This window comes from Dendrobates tinctorius, unplaced genomic scaffold (genome assembly GCF_039654945.1).
Source record: "Dendrobates tinctorius isolate UK_male_01 unplaced genomic scaffold, ASM3965494v1 ptg000254l, whole genome shotgun sequence".
NCBI classification, from domain to species: domain Eukaryota; kingdom Metazoa; phylum Chordata; class Amphibia; order Anura; family Dendrobatidae; genus Dendrobates; species Dendrobates tinctorius.
This window is the reverse complement of record NW_027361921.1, coordinates 4,674,704-4,693,501: the sequence shown is the minus strand read 5'-3', so window position 1 is coordinate 4,693,501 and position 18,798 is coordinate 4,674,704. Positions and strand designations below refer to the sequence as shown.

General features: G+C 37.7%; 16 non-coding genes across 16 annotated transcripts; 9 read left to right on the top strand and 7 right to left on the bottom strand.

Moving 5' to 3' along the window:
• Positions 1 to 951: 951 nt before the first annotated feature.
• On the bottom strand, positions 952 to 1,033 carry TRNAS-GCU (transfer RNA serine (anticodon GCU)). Its single transcript has one exon. It is a non-coding gene; the product is annotated as a tRNA-Ser (tRNA).
• A 556-nt stretch (positions 1,034 to 1,589) lies between these two features.
• TRNAT-AGU (transfer RNA threonine (anticodon AGU)) lies at positions 1,590 to 1,663 on the top strand. The gene has a single exon. It is a non-coding gene; the product is annotated as a tRNA-Thr (tRNA).
• Positions 1,664 to 2,622: 959 nt separating this feature from the next.
• TRNAS-GCU (transfer RNA serine (anticodon GCU)) lies at positions 2,623 to 2,704 on the bottom strand. Its single transcript has one exon. It is a non-coding gene; the product is annotated as a tRNA-Ser (tRNA).
• A 556-nt stretch (positions 2,705 to 3,260) lies between these two features.
• On the top strand, positions 3,261 to 3,334 carry TRNAT-AGU (transfer RNA threonine (anticodon AGU)). Its single transcript has one exon. It is a non-coding gene; the product is annotated as a tRNA-Thr (tRNA).
• A 1,548-nt stretch (positions 3,335 to 4,882) lies between these two features.
• Positions 4,883 to 4,956, top strand: TRNAT-AGU (transfer RNA threonine (anticodon AGU)). Its single transcript has one exon. It is a non-coding gene; the product is annotated as a tRNA-Thr (tRNA).
• Positions 4,957 to 5,915: 959 nt separating this feature from the next.
• On the bottom strand, positions 5,916 to 5,997 carry TRNAS-GCU (transfer RNA serine (anticodon GCU)). Its single transcript has one exon. It is a non-coding gene; the product is annotated as a tRNA-Ser (tRNA).
• Positions 5,998 to 6,553: 556 nt separating this feature from the next.
• On the top strand, positions 6,554 to 6,627 carry TRNAT-AGU (transfer RNA threonine (anticodon AGU)). Its single transcript has one exon. It is a non-coding gene; the product is annotated as a tRNA-Thr (tRNA).
• A 959-nt stretch (positions 6,628 to 7,586) lies between these two features.
• TRNAS-GCU (transfer RNA serine (anticodon GCU)) lies at positions 7,587 to 7,668 on the bottom strand. Its single transcript has one exon. It is a non-coding gene; the product is annotated as a tRNA-Ser (tRNA).
• A 556-nt stretch (positions 7,669 to 8,224) lies between these two features.
• TRNAT-AGU (transfer RNA threonine (anticodon AGU)) lies at positions 8,225 to 8,298 on the top strand. The gene has a single exon. It is a non-coding gene; the product is annotated as a tRNA-Thr (tRNA).
• Positions 8,299 to 9,846: 1,548 nt separating this feature from the next.
• Positions 9,847 to 9,920, top strand: TRNAT-AGU (transfer RNA threonine (anticodon AGU)). The gene has a single exon. It is a non-coding gene; the product is annotated as a tRNA-Thr (tRNA).
• Positions 9,921 to 12,501: 2,581 nt separating this feature from the next.
• Positions 12,502 to 12,583, bottom strand: TRNAS-GCU (transfer RNA serine (anticodon GCU)). Its single transcript has one exon. It is a non-coding gene; the product is annotated as a tRNA-Ser (tRNA).
• A 1,589-nt stretch (positions 12,584 to 14,172) lies between these two features.
• On the bottom strand, positions 14,173 to 14,254 carry TRNAS-GCU (transfer RNA serine (anticodon GCU)). The gene has a single exon. It is a non-coding gene; the product is annotated as a tRNA-Ser (tRNA).
• A 556-nt stretch (positions 14,255 to 14,810) lies between these two features.
• TRNAT-AGU (transfer RNA threonine (anticodon AGU)) lies at positions 14,811 to 14,884 on the top strand. Its single transcript has one exon. It is a non-coding gene; the product is annotated as a tRNA-Thr (tRNA).
• A 959-nt stretch (positions 14,885 to 15,843) lies between these two features.
• Positions 15,844 to 15,925, bottom strand: TRNAS-GCU (transfer RNA serine (anticodon GCU)). Its single transcript has one exon. It is a non-coding gene; the product is annotated as a tRNA-Ser (tRNA).
• Positions 15,926 to 16,481: 556 nt separating this feature from the next.
• On the top strand, positions 16,482 to 16,555 carry TRNAT-AGU (transfer RNA threonine (anticodon AGU)). The gene has a single exon. It is a non-coding gene; the product is annotated as a tRNA-Thr (tRNA).
• Positions 16,556 to 18,103: 1,548 nt separating this feature from the next.
• TRNAT-AGU (transfer RNA threonine (anticodon AGU)) lies at positions 18,104 to 18,177 on the top strand. The gene has a single exon. It is a non-coding gene; the product is annotated as a tRNA-Thr (tRNA).
• Positions 18,178 to 18,798: the final 621 nt, after the last annotated feature.

The window sequence follows — 18,798 nt, the reverse complement described above, 5'->3', positions numbered from 1 at the left end:
TCTCCTCACAAAGAAGCTTCCTATCTTAAAAATAGGTGTTTCACTTGTGACTGATAGTGCAATTGTGAGATTAAAAATCTCTTCTATCTAAGAGATATAAAGGAAGAAAGATGGCATCAAGCATGACAATGTAAAACCAGTTGATTTAGTTTTGAAATGCCTCCTATCTATGCATCTCTAATCCGTTTATCCAATGTATCTCACCTTTATGTCCTTTGGCTTAGTTGGTCAAAGAGCCTGTTTAGTAAACAGAAAATCTTGAATTTGAATGCCAGCAGTGCTATTCTTTCTTTATGTCAGTTTGGGGCTTCTTAACTCTCTAAGCAGGCTTTCTAATGTATCACACCTGTTTGTCTTAGTTGGTCAAAGAGCCTGTTTAGTAAACAGAAAATCTTGAATTTGAATGCCAGCAGTCCTTTTCCTTCTTTATCTCAGTTTAGGGCTGTTTAACTCTCTAAGCAGGCTTTTTAATGTTTCGCACCTGTTTGTCCTTTGGCTTAGTTGGTCAAAGAGCCTATTTAGTAAATGGAAAATCTTGATTTTGAATGTCAGCAGTGCTTTCTATTCTTCATCTCATTTTGTGGGTTTTTACCCCAAAAAGAGGACTTTTACTCTTGTTTGTCATCAAATATTAATTTCCCACAGCCCTAATATAGTGCAATTGAGAAAAAAAATTCTCTGCTGTTGAAACACTTTAAAAAGAATTAGAGGATATAATTTTCTTTACAGAATATAGGATGGCATTAAGCTTTACAAATTAAAACCAGTAGATTTACAGATCTGACTCTGCAAAGTTTGATAGCAGCACAGGAGTATTGTAAACTTTCATGCTTGAAGTGTCCACCGCTTGGGTTAAAAATGAAAACCAAACCATTCAACATGAAAGTGTCCACCGCTTGGGTTAAAAATGAAAACCAAACCATTCAACACGAAAGAAGAAGCAGCTTAATCCGACGAGGATGGGATTCGAACCCATGCATGCAGAGCACAATGGATTAGCAGTCCATCGCCTTAACCACTCGGCCACCTCGTCTACATAGCACCTGTGCGTTTAGGTGGGAAGATGTTGAGAGGGTTTTTACCAGTCAGTGTTTTTTCACTGAAGATTGTATGTTGGCTTTTGTCAGAGTTGCCTTATCTCGTCAACTACAGTGCCTGTTGTTTGAAGTTAGCTTGGGGAAAACTCTATCAGAAATGAACCAGTGCTGAGGTTTTTAATATCAATTAGTCATAATTTTTCCTCCTTTTGGTTTTGCCATGGCATTTCTTCAATCTGTCTATTCTGTGTCATAACTTGGAAGCAAAACAAGTCCCAAATTTCAGCTGTGCTAAAAGATGGCTCATTCAATTGCAAAACTTCAAAGCCTTTGTCCTCGATACAGCTTCTGTAAATTTGTCAGTCTTTTAAATGAATGCTCTTCAAAATTTTCTTGGCTTCTTAAGTGTTATGACTGAGATTGAAATCTTATTCCATGTTTCTGCTCTACGTGGAATGGAACTCAAGCTCAATATTGTTTTGCTGCGCTAACCAGTTGAATGTTCGATTGGTGCTTCAATCTTCCTTGGATTTCAAATGCATGCCATCTTCTGGTGCTGTGGCTTAGTTGGTTAAAGCGCCTGTCTAGTAAACAGGAGATCCTGAGTTCGAATCTCAGCAGTGCCTTGTTTTCATCTCCTCACAAAGAAGCTTCCTATCTTAAAAATAGGTGTTTCACTTGTGACTGATAGTGCAATTGTGAGATTAAAAATCTCTTCTATCTAAGAGATATAAAGGAAGAAAGATGGCATCAAGCATGACAATGTAAAACCAGTTGGTTTAGTTTTGAAATGCCTCCTATCTATGCATCTCTAATCCGTTTATCCAATGTATCTCACCTTTATGTCCTTTGGCTTAGTTGGTCAAAGAGCCTGTTTAGTAAACAGAAAATCTTGAATTTGAATGCCAGCAGTGCTATTCTTTCTTTATGTCAGTTTGGGGCTTCTTAACTCTCTAAGCAGGCTTTCTAATGTATCACACCTGTTTGTCTTAGTTGGTCAAAGAGCCTGTTTAGTAAACAGAAAATCTTGAATTTGAATGCCAGCAGTCCTTTTCCTTCTTTATCTCAGTTTAGGGCTGTTTAACTCTCTAAGCAGGCTTTTTAATGTTTCGCACCTGTTTGTCCTTTGGCTTAGTTGGTCAAAGAGCCTATTTAGTAAATGGAAAATCTTGATTTTGAATGTCAGCAGTGCTTTCTATTCTTCATCTCATTTTGTGGGTTTTTACCCCAAAAAGAGGACTTTTACTCTTGTTTGTCATCAAATATTAATTTCCCACAGCCCTAATATAGTGCAATTGAGAAAAAAAATTCTCTGCTGTTGAAACACTTTAAAAAGAATTAGAGGATATAATTTTCTTTACAGAATATAGGATGGCATTAAGCTTTACAAATTAAAACCAGTAGATTTACAGATCTGACTCTGCAAAGTTTGATAGCAGCACAGGAGTATTGTAAACTTTCATGCTTGAAGTGTCCACCGCTTGGGTTAAAAATGAAAACCAAACCATTCAACATGAAAGTGTCCACCGCTTGGGTTAAAAATGAAAACCAAACCATTCAACACGAAAGAAGAAGCAGCTTAATCCGACGAGGATGGGATTCGAACCCATGCATGCAGAGCACAATGGATTAGCAGTCCATCGCCTTAACCACTCGGCCACCTCGTCTACATAGCACCTGTGCGTTTAGGTGGGAAGATGTTGAGAGGGTTTTTACCAGTCAGTGTTTTTTCACTGAAGATTGTATGTTGGCTTTTGTCAGAGTTGCCTTATCTCGTCAACTACAGTGCCTGTTGTTTGAAGTTAGCTTGGGGAAAACTCTATCAGAAATGAACCAGTGCTGAGGTTTTTAATATCAATTAGTCATAATTTTTCCTCCTTTTGGTTTTGCCATGGCATTTCTTCAATCTGTCTATTCTGTGTCATAACTTGGAAGCAAAACAAGTCCCAAATTTCAGCTGTGCTAAAAGATGGCTCATTCAATTGCAAAACTTCAAAGCCTTTGTCCTCGATACAGCTTCTGTAAATTTGTCAGTCTTTTAAATGAATGCTCTTCAAAATTTTCTTGGCTTCTTAAGTGTTATGACTGAGATTGAAATCTTATTCCATGTTTCTGCTCTACGTGGAATGGAACTCAAGCTCAATATTGTTTTGCTGCGCTAACCAGTTGAATGTTCGATTGGTGCTTCAATCTTCCTTGGATTTCAAATGCATGCCATCTTCTGGTGCTGTGGCTTAGTTGGTTAAAGCGCCTGTCTAGTAAACAGGAGATCCTGAGTTCGAATCTCAGCAGTGCCTTGTTTTCATCTCCTCACAAAGAAGCTTCCTATCTTAAAAATAGGTGTTTCACTTGTGACTGATAGTGCAATTGTGAGATTAAAAATCTCTTCTATCTAAGAGATATAAAGGAAGAAAGATGGCATCAAGCATGACAATGTAAAACCAGTTGATTTAGTTTTGAAATGCCTCCTATCTATGCATCTCTAATCCGTTTATCCAATGTATCTCACCTTTATGTCCTTTGGCTTAGTTGGTCAAAGAGCCTGTTTAGTAAACAGAAAATCTTGAATTTGAATGCCAGCAGTGCTATTCTTTCTTTATGTCAGTTTGGGGCTTCTTAACTCTCTAAGCAGGCTTTCTAATGTATCACACCTGTTTGTCTTAGTTGGTCAAAGAGCCTGTTTAGTAAACAGAAAATCTTGAATTTGAATGCCAGCAGTCCTTTTCCTTCTTTATCTCAGTTTAGGGCTGTTTAACTCTCTAAGCAGGCTTTTTAATGTTTCGCACCTGTTTGTCCTTTGGCTTAGTTGGTCAAAGAGCCTATTTAGTAAATGGAAAATCTTGATTTTGAATGTCAGCAGTGCTTTCTAATCTTCATCTCATTTTGTGGGTTTTTACCCCAAAAAGAGGACTTTTACTCTTGTTTGTCATCAAATATTAATTTCCCACAGCCCTAATATAGTGCAATTGAGAAAAAAAATTCTCTGCTGTTGAAACATTTTAAAAAGAATTAGAGGATATAATTTTCTTTACAGAATATAGGATGGCATTAAGCTTTACAAACTAAAACCAGTAGATTTACAGATCTGACTCTGCAAAGTTTGATAGCAGTACAGGAGTATTGTAAACTTTCATGCTTGAAGTGTCCACTGCTTGGGTTAAAAATGAAAACCAAACCATTCAACACGAAAGAAGAAGCAGCTTAATCCGACGAGGATGGGATTCGAACCCATGCATGCAGGGCACAATGGATTAGCAGTCCATCTCCTTAACCACTCGGCCACCTCGTCTACATAGCACCTGTGTGTTTAGGTGGGAAGATGTTGAGAGGGTTTTTACCAGTCAGTGTTTTTTCACTGAAGATTGTATGTTGGCTTTTGTCAGAGTTGCCTTATCTCGTCAACTACAGTGCCTGTTGTTTGAAGTTAGCTTGGGGAAAACTCTATCAGAAATGAACCAGTGCTGAGGTTTTTAATATCAATTAGTCATAATTTTTCCTCCTTTTGGTTTTGCCATGGCATTTCTTCAATCTGTCTATTCTGTGTCATAACTTGGAAGCAAAACAAGTCCCAAATTTCAGCTGTGCTAAAAGATGGCTCATTCAATTGCAAAACTTCAAAGCCTTTGTCCTCGATACAGCTTCTGTAAATTTGTCAGTCTTTTAAATGAATGCTCTTCAAAATTTTCTTGGCTTCTTAAGTGTTATGACTGAGATTGAAATCTTATTCCATGTTTCTGCTCTACGTGGAATGGAACTCAAGCTCAATATTGTTTTGCTGTCCTAACCAGTTGAATGTTCGATTGGTGCTTCAATCTTCCTTGGATTTCAAATGCATGCCATCTTCTGGTGCTGTGGCTTAGTTGGTTAAAGCGCCTGTCTAGTAAACAGGAGATCCTGAGTTCGAATCTCAGCAGTGCCTTGTTTTCATCTCCTCACAAAGAAGCTTCCTATCTTAAAAATAGGTGTTTCACTTGTGACTGATAGTGCAATTGTGAGATTAAAAATCTCTTCTATCTAAGAGATATAAAGGAAGAAAGATGGCGTCAAGCATGACAATGTAAAACCAGTTGATTTAGTTTTGAAATGCCTCCTATCTATGCATCTCTAATCCGTTTATCCAATGTATCTCACATTTATGTCCTTTGGCTTAGTTGGTCAAAGAGCCTGTTTAGTAAACAGAAAATCTTGAATTTGAATGCCAGCAGTGCTATTCTTTCTTTATGTCAGTTTGGGGCTTCTTAACTCTCTAAGCAGGCTTTCTAATGTATCACACCTGTTTGTCTTAGTTGGTCAAAGAGCCTGTTTAGTAAACAGAAAATCTTGAATTTGAATGCCAGCAGTCCTTTTCCTTCTTTATCTCAGTTTAGGGCTGTTTAACTCTCTAAGCAGGCTTTTTAATGTTTCGCACCTGTTTGTCCTTTGGCTTAGTTGGTCAAAGAGCCTATTTAGCATATGGAAAATCTTGATTTTGAATGTCAGCAGTGCTTTCTATTCTTCATCTCATTTTGTGGGTTTTTACCCCAAAAAGAGGACTTTTACTCTTGTTTGTCATCAAATATTAATTTCCCACAGCCCTAATATAGTGCAATTGAGAAAAAAAATTCTCTGCTGTTGAAACACTTTAAAAAGAATTAGAGGATATAATTTTCTTTACAGAATATAGGATGGCATTAAGCTTTACAAATTAAAACCAGTAGATTTACAGATCTGACTCTGCAAAGTTTGATAGCAGCACAGGAGTATTGTAAACTTTCATGCTTGAAGTGTCCACCGCTTGGGTTAAAAATGAAAACCAAACCATTCAACACGAAAGTGTCCACCGCTTGGGTTAAAAATGAAAACCAAACCATTCAACACGAAAGAAGAAGCAGCTTAATCCGACGAGGATGGGATTCGAACCCATGCATGCAGAGCACAATGGATTAGCAGTCCATCGCCTTAACCACTCGGCCACCTCGTCTACATAGCACCTGTGCGTTTAGGTGGGAAGATGTTGAGAGGGTTTTTACCAGTCAGTGTTTTTTCACTGAAGATTGTATGTTGGCTTTTGTCAGAGTTGCCTTATCTCGTCAACTACAGTGCCTGTTGTTTGAAGTTAGCTTGGGGAAAACTCTATCAGAAATGAACCAGTGCTGAGGTTTTTAATATCAATTAGTCATAATTTTTCCTCCTTTTGGTTTTGCCATGGCATTTCTTCAATCTGTCTATTCTGTGTCATAACTTGGAAGCAAAACAAGTCCCAAATTTCAGCTGTGCTAAAAGATGGCTCATTCAATTGCAAAACTTCAAAGCCTTTGTCCTCGATACAGCTTCTGTAAATTTGTCAGTCTTTTAAATGAATGCTCTTCAAAATTTTCTTGGCTTCTTAAGTGTTATGACTGAGATTGAAATCTTATTCCATGTTTCTGCTCTACGTGGAATGGAACTCAAGCTCAATATTGTTTTGCTGTCCTAACCAGTTGAATGTTCGATTGGTGCTTCAATCTTCCTTGGATTTCAAATGCATGCCATCTTCTGGTGCTGTGGCTTAGTTGGTTAAAGCGCCTGTCTAGTAAACAGGAGATCCTGAGTTCGAATCTCAGCAGTGCCTTGTTTTCATCTCCTCACAAAGAAGCTTCCTATCTTAAAAATAGGTGTTTCACTTGTGACTGATAGTGCAATTGTGAGATTAAAAATCTCTTCTATCTAAGAGATATAAAGGAAGAAAGATGGCGTCAAGCATGACAATGTAAAACCAGTTGATTTAGTTTTGAAATGCCTGCTATCTATGCATCTCTAATCCGTTTATCCAATGTATCTCACCTTTATGTCCTTTGGCTTAGTTGGTCAAAGAGCCTGTTTAGTAAACAGAAAATCTTGAATTTGAATGCCAGCAGTGCTATTCTTTCTTTATGTCAGTTTGGGGCTTCTTAACTTTCTAAGCAGGCTTTCTAATGTATCACACCTGTTTGTCTTAGTTGGTCAAAGAGCCTGTTTAGTAAACAGAAAATCTTGAATTTGAATGCCAGCAGTCCTTTTCCTTCTTTATCTCAGTTTAGGGCTGTTTAACTCTCTAAGCAGGCTTTTTAATGTTTCGCACCTGTTTGTCCTTTGGCTTAGTTGGTCAAAGAGCCTATTTAGTAAATGGAAAATCTTGATTTTGAATGTCAGCAGTGCTTTCTATTCTTCATCTCATTTTGTGGGTTTTTACCCCAAAAAGAGGACTTTTACTCTTGTTTGTCATCAAATATTAATTTCCCACAGCCCTAATATAGTGCAATTGAGAAAAAAAATTCTCTGCTGTTGAAACACTTTAAAAAGAATTAGAGGATATAATTTTCTTTACAGAATATAGGATGGCATTAAGCTTTACAAATTAAAACCAGTAGATTTACAGATCTGACTCTGCAAAGTTTGATAGCAGCACAGGAGTATTGTAAACTTTCATGCTTGAAGTGTCCACCGCTTGGGTTAAAAATGAAAACCAAACCATTCAACACGAAAGTGTCCACCGCTTGGGTTAAAAATGAAAACCAAACCATTCAACACGAAAGAAGAAGCAGCTTAATCCGACGAGGATGGGATTCGAACCCATGCATGCAGAGCACAATGGATTAGCAGTCCATCGCCTTAACCACTCGGCCACCTCGTCTACATAGCACCTGTGCGTTTAGGTGGGAAGATGTTGAGAGGGTTTTTACCAGTCAGTGTTTTTTCACTGAAGATTGTATGTTGGCTTTTGTCAGAGTTGCCTTATCTCGTCAACTACAGTGCCTGTTGTTTGAAGTTAGCTTGGGGAAAACTCTATCAGAAATGAACCAGTGCTGAGGTTTTTAATATCAATTAGTCATAATTTTTCCTCCTTTTGGTTTTGCCATGGCATTTCTTCAATCTGTCTATTCTGTGTCATAACTTGGAAGCAAAACAAGTCCCAAATTTCAGCTGTGCTAAAAGATGGCTCATTCAATTGCAAAACTTCAAAGCCTTTGTCCTCGATACAGCTTCTGTAAATTTGTCAGTCTTTTAAATGAATGCTCTTCAAAATTTTCTTGGCTTCTTAAGTGTTATGACTGAGATTGAAATCTTATTCCATGTTTCTGCTCTACGTGGAATGGAACTCAAGCTCAATATTGTTTTGCTGTCCTAACCAGTTGAATGTTCGATTGGTGCTTCAATCTTCCTTGGATTTCAAATGCATGCCATCTTCTGGTGCTGTGGCTTAGTTGGTTAAAGCGCCTGTCTAGTAAACAGGAGATCCTGAGTTCGAATCTCAGCAGTGCCTTGTTTTCATCTCCTCACAAAGAAGCTTCCTATCTTAAAAATAGGTGTTTCACTTGTGACTGATAGTGCAATTGTGAGATTAAAAATCTCTTCTATCTAAGAGATATAAAGGAAGAAAGATGGCATCAAGCATGACAATGTAAAACCAGTTGATTTAGTTTTGAAATGCCTCCTATCTATGCATCTCTAATCCGTTTATCCAATGTATCTCACCTTTATGTCCTTTGGCTTAGTTGGTCAAAGAGCCTGTTTAGTAAACAGAAAATCTTGAATTTGAATGCCAGCAGTGCTATTCTTTCTTTATGTCAGTTTGGGGCTTCTTAACTCTCTAAGCAGGCTTTCTAATGTATCACACCTGTTTGTCTTAGTTGGTCAAAGAGCCTGTTTAGTAAACAGAAAATCTTGAATTTGAATGCCAGCAGTCCTTTTCCTTCTTTATCTCAGTTTAGGGCTGTTTAACTCTCTAAGCAGGCTTTTTAATGTTTCGCACCTGTTTGTCCTTTGGCTTAGTTGGTCAAAGAGCCTATTTAGTAAATGGAAAATCTTGATTTTGAATGTCAGCAGTGCTTTCTAATCTTCATCTCATTTTGTGGGTTTTTACCCCAAAAAGAGGACTTTTACTCTTGTTTGTCATCAAATATTAATTTCCCACAGCCCTAATATAGTGCAATTGAGAAAAAAAATTCTCTGCTGTTGAAACACTTTAAAAAGAATTAGAGGATATAATTTTCTTTACAGAATATAGGATGGCATTAAGCTTTACAAACTAAAACCAGTAGATTTACAGATCTGACTCTGCAAAGTTTGATAGCAGTACAGGAGTATTGTAAACTTTCATGCTTGAAGTGTCCACCGCTTGGGTTAAAAATGAAAACCAAACCATTCAACACGAAAGAAGAAGCAGCTTAATCCGACGAGGATGGGATTCAAACCCATGCATGCAGAGCACAATGGATTAGCAGTCCATCTCCTTAACCACTAGGCCACCTCGGCTACATAGCACCTGTGTGTTTAGGTGGGAAGATGTTGAGAGGGTTTTTACCAGTCAGTGTTTTTTCACTGAAGATTGTATGTTGGCTTTTGTCAGAGTTGCCTTATCTCGTCAACTACAGTGCCTGTTGTTTGAAGTTAGCTTGGGGAAAACTCTATCAGAAATGAACCAGTGCTGAGGTTTTTAATATCAATTAGTCATAATTTTTCCTCCTTTTGGTTTTGCCATGGCATTTCTTCAATCTGTCTATTCTGTGTCATAACTTGGAAGCAAAACAAGTCCCAAATTTCAGCTGTGCTAAAAGATGGCTCATTCAATTGCAAAACTTCAAAGCCTTTGTCCTCGATACAGCTTCTGTAAATTTGTCAGTCTTTTAAATGAATGCTCTTCAAAATTTTCTTGGCTTCTTAAGTGTTATGACTGAGATTGAAATCTTATTCCATGTTTCTGCTCTACGTGGAATGGAACTCAAGCTCAATATTGTTTTGCTGTCCTAACCAGTTGAATGTTCGATTGGTGCTTCAATCTTCCTTGGATTTCAAATGCATGCCATCTTCTGGTGCTGTGGCTTAGTTGGTTAAAGCGCCTGTCTAGTAAACAGGAGATCCTGAGTTCGAATCTCAGCAGTGCCTTGTTTTCATCTCCTCACAAAGAAGCTTCCTATCTTAAAAATAGGTGTTTCACTTGTGACTGATAGTGCAATTGTGAGATTAAAAATCTCTTCTATCTAAGAGATATAAAGGAAGAAAGATGGCATCAAGCATGACAATGTAAAACCAGTTGATTTAGTTTTGAAATGCCTCCTATCTATGCATCTCTAATCCGTTTATCCAATGTATCTCACCTTTATGTCCTTTGGCTTAGTTGGTCAAAGAGCCTGTTTAGTAAACAGAAAATCTTGAATTTGAATGCCAGCAGTGCTATTCTTTCTTTATGTCAGTTTGGGGCTTCTTAACTCTCTAAGCAGGCTTTCTAATGTATCACACCTGTTTGTCTTAGTTGGTCAAAGAGCCTGTTTAGTAAACAGAAAATCTTGAATTTGAATGCCAGCAGTCCTTTTCCTTCTTTATCTCAGTTTAGGGCTGTTTAACTCTCTAAGCAGGCTTTTTAATGTTTCGCACCTGTTTGTCCTTTGGCTTAGTTGGTCAAAGAGCCTATTTAGTAAATGGAAAATCTTGATTTTGAATGTCAGCAGTGCTTTCTAATCTTCATCTCATTTTGTGGGTTTTTACCCCAAAAAGAGGACTTTTACTCTTGTTTGTCATCAAATATTAATTTCCCACAGCCCTAATATAGTGCAATTGAGAAAAAAAATTCTCTGCTGTTGAAACACTTTAAAAAGAATTAGAGGATATAATTTTCTTTACAGAATATAGGATGGCATTAAGCTTTACAAACTAAAACCAGTAGATTTACAGATCTGACTCTGCAAAGTTTGATAGCAGTACAGGAGTATTGTAAACTTTCATGCTTGAAGTGTCCACCGCTTGGGTTAAAAATGAAAACCAAACCATTCAACACGAAAGAAGAAGCAGCTTAATCCGACGAGGATGGGATTCAAACCCATGCATGCAGAGCACAATGGATTAGCAGTCCATCTCCTTAACCACTCGGCCACCTCGGCTACATAGCACCTGTGTGTTTAGGTGGGAAGATGTTGAGAGGGTTTTTACCAGTCAGTGTTTTTTCACTGAAGATTGTATGTTGGCTTTTGTCAGAGTTGCCTTATCTTGTCAACTACAGTGCCTGTTGTTTGAAGTTAGCTTGGGGAAAACTCTATCAGAAATGAACCAGTGCTGAGGTTTTTAATATCAATTAGTCATAATTTTTCCTCCTTTTGGTTTTGCCATGGCATTTCTTCAATCTGTCTATTCTGTGTCATAACTTGGAAGCAAAACAAGTCCCAAATTTCAGCTGTGCTAAAAGATGGCTCATTCAATTGCAAAACTTCAAAGCCTTTGTCCTCGATACAGCTTCTGTAAATTTGTCAGTCTTTTAAATGAATGCTCTTCAAAATTTTCTTGGCTTCTTAAGTGTTATGACTGAGATTGAAATCTTATTCCATGTTTCTGCTCTACGTGGAATGGAACTCAAGCTCAATATTTTTTTGCTGTCCTAACCAGTTGAATGTTCGATTGGTGCTTCAATCTTCCTTGGATTTCAAATGCATGCCATCTTCTGGTTCTGTGGCTTAGTTGGTTAAAGCGCCTGTCTAGTAAACAGGAGATCCTGAGTTCGAATCTCAGCAGTGCCTTGTTTTCATCTCCTCACAAAGAAGCTTCCTATCTTAAAAATAGGTGTTTCACTTGTGACTGATAGTGCAATTGTGAGATTAAAAATCTCTTCTATCTAAGAGATATAAAGGAAGAAAGATGGCGTCAAGCATGACAATGTAAAACCAGTTGATTTAGTTTTGAAATGCCTCCTATCTATGCATCTCTAATCCGTTTATCCAATGTATCTCACCTTTATGTCCTTTGGCTTAGTTGGTCAAAGAGCCTGTTTAGTAAACAGAAAATCTTGAATTTGAATGCCAGCAGTGCTATTCTTTCTTTATGTCAGTTTGGGGCTTCTTAACTCTCTAAGCAGGCTTTCTAATGTATCACACCTGTTTGTCTTAGTTGGTCAAAGAGCCTGTTTAGTAAACAGAAAATCTTGAATTTGAATGCCAGCAGTCCTTTTCCTTCTTTATCTCAGTTTAGGGCTGTTTAACTCTCTAAGCAGGCTTTTTAATGTTTCGCACCTGTTTGTCCTTTGGCTTAGTTGGTCAAAGAGCCTATTTAGTAAATGGAAAATCTTGATTTTGAATGTCAGCAGTGCTTTCTATTCTTCATCTCATTTTGTGGGTTTTTACCCCAAAAAGAGGACTTTTACTCTTGTTTGTCATCAAATATTAATTTCCCACAGCCCTAATATAGTGCAATTGAGAAAAAAAATTCTCTGCTGTTGAAACACTTTAAAAAGAATTAGAGGATATAATTTTCTTTACAGAATATAGGATGGCATTAAGCTTTACAAATTAAAACCAGTAGATTTACAGATCTGACTCTGCAAAGTTTGATAGCAGCACAGGAGTATTGTAAACTTTCATGCTTGAAGTGTCCACCGCTTGGGTTAAAAATGAAAACCAAACCATTCAACATGAAAGTGTCCACCGCTTGGGTTAAAAATGAAAACCAAACCATTCAACACGAAAGAAGAAGCAGCTTAATCCGACGAGGATGGGATTCGAACCCATGCATGCAGAGCACAATGGATTAGCAGTCCATCGCCTTAACCACTCGGCCACCTCGTCTACATAGCACCTGTGCGTTTAGGTGGGAAGATGTTGAGAGGGTTTTTACCAGTCAGTGTTTTTTCACTGAAGATTGTATGTTGGCTTTTGTCAGAGTTGCCTTATCTCGTCAACTACAGTGCCTGTTGTTTGAAGTTAGCTTGGGGAAAACTCTATCAGAAATGAACCAGTGCTGAGGTTTTTAATATCAATTAGTCATAATTTTTCCTCCTTTTGGTTTTGCCATGGCATTTCTTCAATCTGTCTATTCTGTGTCATAACTTGGAAGCAAAACAAGTCCCAAATTTCAGCTGTGCTAAAAGATGGCTCATTCAATTGCAAAACTTCAAAGCCTTTGTCCTCGATACAGCTTCTGTAAATTTGTCAGTCTTTTAAATGAATGCTCTTCAAAATTTTCTTGGCTTCTTAAGTGTTATGACTGAGATTGAAATCTTATTCCATGTTTCTGCTCTACGTGGAATGGAACTCAAGCTCAATATTGTTTTGCTGCGCTAACCAGTTGAATGTTCGATTGGTGCTTCAATCTTCCTTGGATTTCAAATGCATGCCATCTTCTGGTGCTGTGGCTTAGTTGGTTAAAGCGCATGTCTAGTAAACAGGAGATCCTGAGTTCGAATCTCAGCAGTGCCTTGTTTTCATCTCCTCACAAAGAAGCTTCCTATCTTAAAAATAGGTGTTTCACTTGTGACTGATAGTGCAATTGTGAGATTAAAAATCTCTTCTATCTAAGAGATATAAAGGAAGAAAGATGGCATCAAGCATGACAATGTAAAACCAGTTGATTTAGTTTTGAAATGCCTCCTATCTATGCATCTCTAATCCGTTTATCCAATGTATCTCACCTTTATGTCCTTTGGCTTAGTTGGTCAAAGAGCCTGTTTAGTAAACAGAAAATCTTGAATTTGAATGCCAGCAGTGCTATTCTTTCTTTATGTCAGTTTGGGGCTTCTTAACTCTCTAAGCAGGCTTTCTAATGTATCACACCTGTTTGTCTTAGTTGGTCAAAGAGCCTGTTTAGTAAACAGAAAATCTTGAATTTGAATGCCAGCAGTCCTTTTCCTTCTTTATCTCAGTTTAGGGCTGTTTAACTCTCTAAGCAGGCTTTTTAATGTTTCGCACCTGTTTGTCCTTTGGCTTAGTTGGTCAAAGAGCCTATTTAGTAAATGGAAAATCTTGATTTTGAATGTCAGCAGTGCTTTCTATTCTTCATCTCATTTTGTGGGTTTTTACCCCAAAAAGAGGACTTTTACTCTTGTTTGTCATCAAATATTAATTTCCCACAGCCCTAATATAGTGCAATTGAGAAAAAAAATTCTCTGCTGTTGAAACACTTTAAAAAGAATTAGAGGATATAATTTTCTTTACAGAATATAGGATGGCATTAAGCTTTACAAATTAAAACCAGTAGATTTACAGATCTGACTCTGCAAAGTTTGATAGCAGCACAGGAGTATTGTAAACTTTCATGCTTGAAGTGTCCACCGCTTGGGTTAAAAATGAAAACCAAACCATTCAACATGAAAGTGTCCACCGCTTGGGTTAAAAATGAAAACCAAACCATTCAACACGAAAGAAGAAGCAGCTTAATCCGACGAGGATGGGATTCGAACCCATGCATGCAGAGCACAATGGATTAGCAGTCCATCGCCTTAACCACTCGGCCACCTCGTCTACATAGCACCTGTGCGTTTAGGTGGGAAGATGTTGAGAGGGTTTTTACCAGTCAGTGTTTTTTCACTGAAGATTGTATGTTGGCTTTTGTCAGAGTTGCCTTATCTCGTCAACTACAGTGCCTGTTGTTTGAAGTTAGCTTGGGGAAAACTCTATCAGAAATGAACCAGTGCTGAGGTTTTTAATATCAATTAGTCATAATTTTTCCTCCTTTTGGTTTTGCCATGGCATTTCTTCAATCTGTCTATTCTGTGTCATAACTTGGAAGCAAAACAAGTCCCAAATTTCAGCTGTGCTAAAAGATGGCTCATTCAATTGCAAAACTTCAAAGCCTTTGTCCTCGATACAGCTTCTGTAAATTTGTCAGTCTTTTAAATGAATGCTCTTCAAAATTTTCTTGGCTTCTTAAGTGTTATGACTGAGATTGAAATCTTATTCCATGTTTCTGCTCTACGTGGAATGGAACTCAAGCTCAATATTGTTTTGCTGCGCTAACCAGTTGAATGTTCGATTGGTGCTTCAATCTTCCTTGGATTTCAAATGCATGCCATCTTCTGGTGCTGTGGCTTAGTTGGTTAAAGCGCCTGTCTAGTAAACAGGAGATCCTGAGTTCGAATCTCAGCAGTGCCTTGTTTTCATCTCCTCACAAAGAAGCTTCCTATCTTAAAAATAGGTGTTTCACTTGTGACTGATAGTGCAATTGTGAGATTAAAAATCTCTTCTATCTAAGAGATATAAAGGAAGAAAGATGGCATCAAGCATGACAATGTAAAACCAGTTGGTTTAGTTTTGAAATGCCTCCTATCTATGCATCTCTAATCCGTTTATCCAATGTATCTCACCTTTATGTCCTTTGGCTTAGTTGGTCAAAGAGCCTGTTTAGTAAACAGAAAATCTTGAATTTGAATGCCAGCAGTGCTATTCTTTCTTTATGTCAGTTTGGGGCTTCTTAACTCTCTAAGCAGGCTTTCTAATGTATCACACCTGTTTGTCTTAGTTGGTCAAAGAGCCTGTTTAGTAAACAGAAAATCTTGAATTTGAATGCCAGCAGTCCTTTTCCTTCTTTATCTCAGTTTAGGGCTGTTTAACTCTCTAAGCAGGCTTTTTAATGTTTCGCACCTGTTTGTCCTTTGGCTTAGTTGGTCAAAGAGCCTATTTAGTAAATGGAAAATCTTGATTTTGAATGTCAGCAGTGCTTTCTATTCTTCATCTCATTTTGTGGGTTTTTACCCCAAAAAGAGGACTTTTACTCTTGTTTGTCATCAAATATTAATTTCCCACAGCCCTAATATAGTGCAATTGAGAAAAAAAATTCTCTGCTGTTGAAACACTTTAAAAAGAATTAGAGGATATAATTTTCTTTACAGAATATAGGATGGCATTAAGCTTTACAAATTAAAACCAGTAGATTTACAGATCTGACTCTGCAAAGTTTGATAGCAGCACAGGAGTATTGTAAACTTTCATGCTTGAAGTGTCCACCGCTTGGGTTAAAAATGAAAACCAAACCATTCAACATGAAAGTGTCCACCGCTTGGGTTAAAAATGAAAACCAAACCATTCAACACGAAAGAAGAAGCAGCTTAATCCGACGAGGATGGGATTCGAACCCATGCATGCAGAGCACAATGGATTAGCAGTCCATCGCCTTAACCACTCGGCCACCTCGTCTACATAGCACCTGTGCGTTTAGGTGGGAAGATGTTGAGAGGGTTTTTACCAGTCAGTGTTTTTTCACTGAAGATTGTATGTTGGCTTTTGTCAGAGTTGCCTTATCTCGTCAACTACAGTGCCTGTTGTTTGAAGTTAGCTTGGGGAAAACTCTATCAGAAATGAACCAGTGCTGAGGTTTTTAATATCAATTAGTCATAATTTTTCCTCCTTTTGGTTTTGCCATGGCATTTCTTCAATCTGTCTATTCTGTGTCATAACTTGGAAGCAAAACAAGTCCCAAATTTCAGCTGTGCTAAAAGATGGCTCATTCAATTGCAAAACTTCAAAGCCTTTGTCCTCGATACAGCTTCTGTAAATTTGTCAGTCTTTTAAATGAATGCTCTTCAAAATTTTCTTGGCTTCTTAAGTGTTATGACTGAGATTGAAATCTTATTCCATGTTTCTGCTCTACGTGGAATGGAACTCAAGCTCAATATTGTTTTGCTGCGCTAACCAGTTGAATGTTCGATTGGTGCTTCAATCTTCCTTGGATTTCAAATGCATGCCATCTTCTGGTGCTGTGGCTTAGTTGGTTAAAGCGCCTGTCTAGTAAACAGGAGATCCTGAGTTCGAATCTCAGCAGTGCCTTGTTTTCATCTCCTCACAAAGAAGCTTCCTATCTTAAAAATAGGTGTTTCACTTGTGACTGATAGTGCAATTGTGAGATTAAAAATCTCTTCTATCTAAGAGATATAAAGGAAGAAAGATGGCATCAAGCATGACAATGTAAAACCAGTTGATTTAGTTTTGAAATGCCTCCTATCTATGCATCTCTAATCCGTTTATCCAATGTATCTCACCTTTATGTCCTTTGGCTTAGTTGGTCAAAGAGCCTGTTTAGTAAACAGAAAATCTTGAATTTGAATGCCAGCAGTGCTATTCTTTCTTTATGTCAGTTTGGGGCTTCTTAACTCTCTAAGCAGGCTTTCTAATGTATCACACCTGTTTGTCTTAGTTGGTCAAAGAGCCTGTTTAGTAAACAGAAAATCTTGAATTTGAATGCCAGCAGTCCTTTTCCTTCTTTATCTCAGTTTAGGGCTGTTTAACTCTCTAAGCAGGCTTTTTAATGTTTCGCACCTGTTTGTCCTTTGGCTTAGTTGGTCAAAGAGCCTATTTAGTAAATGGAAAATCTTGATTTTGAATGTCAGCAGTGCTTTCTAATCTTCATCTCATTTTGTGGGTTTTTACCCCAAAAAGAGGACTTTTACTCTTGTTTGTCATCAAATATTAATTTCCCACAGCCCTAATATAGTGCAATTGAGAAAAAAAATTCTCTGCTGTTGAAACATTTTAAAAAGAATTAGAGGATATAATTTTCTTTACAGAATATAGGATGGCATTAAGCTTTACAAACTAAAACCAGTAGATTTACAGATCTGACTCTGCAAAGTTTGATAGCAGTACAGGAGTATTGTAAACTTTCATGCTTGAAGTGTCCACTGCTTGGGTTAAAAATGAAAACCAAACCATTCAACACGAAAGAAGAAGCAGCTTAATCCGACGAGGATGGGATTCGAACCCATGCATGCAGAGCACAATGGATTAGCAGTCCATCTCCTTAACCACTCGGCCACCTCGTCTACATAGCACCTGTGTGTTTAGGTGGGAAGATGTTGAGAGGGTTTTTACCAGTCAGTGTTTTTTCACTGAAGATTGTATGTTGGCTTTTGTCAGAGTTGCCTTATCTCGTCAACTACAGTGCCTGTTGTTTGAAGTTAGCTTGGGGAAAACTCTATCAGAAATGAACCAGTGCTGAGGTTTTTAATATCAATTAGTCATAATTTTTCCTCCTTTTGGTTTTGCCATGGCATTTCTTCAATCTGTCTATTCTGTGTCATAACTTGGAAGCAAAACAAGTCCCAAATTTCAGCTGTGCTAAAAGATGGCTCATTCAATTGCAAAACTTCAAAGCCTTTGTCCTCGATACAGCTTCTGTAAATTTGTCAGTCTTTTAAATGAATGCTCTTCAAAATTTTCTTGGCTTCTTAAGTGTTATGACTGAGATTGAAATCTTATTCCATGTTTCTGCTCTACGTGGAATGGAACTCAAGCTCAATATTGTTTTGCTGTCCTAACCAGTTGAATGTTCGATTGGTGCTTCAATCTTCCTTGGATTTCAAATGCATGCCATCTTCTGGTGCTGTGGCTTAGTTGGTTAAAGCGCCTGTCTAGTAAACAGGAGATCCTGAGTTCGAATCTCAGCAGTGCCTTGTTTTCATCTCCTCACAAAGAAGCTTCCTATCTTAAAAATAGGTGTTTCACTTGTGACTGATAGTGCAATTGTGAGATTAAAAATCTCTTCTATCTAAGAGATATAAAGGAAGAAAGATGGCGTCAAGCATGACAATGTAAAACCAGTTGATTTAGTTTTGAAATGCCTCCTATCTATGCATCTCTAATCCGTTTATCCAATGTATCTCACCTTTATGTCCTTTGGCTTAGTTGGTCAAAGAGCCTGTTTAGTAAACAGAAAATCTTGAATTTGAATGCCAGCAGTGCTATTCTTTCTTTATGTCAGTTTGGGGCTTCTTAACTCTCTAAGCAGGCTTTCTAATGTATCACACCTGTTTGTCTTAGTTGGTCAAAGAGCCTGTTTAGTAAACAGAAAATCTTGAATTTGAATGCCAGCAGTCCTTTTCCTTCTTTATCTCAGTTTAGGGCTGTTTAACTCTCTAAGCAGGCTTTTTAATGTTTCGCACCTGTTTGTCCTTTGGCTTAGTTGGTCAAAGAGCCTATTTAGTAAATGGAAAATCTTGATTTTGAATGTCAGCAGTGCTTTCTAATCTTCATCTCATTTTGTGGGTTTTTACCCCAAAAAGAGGACTTTTACT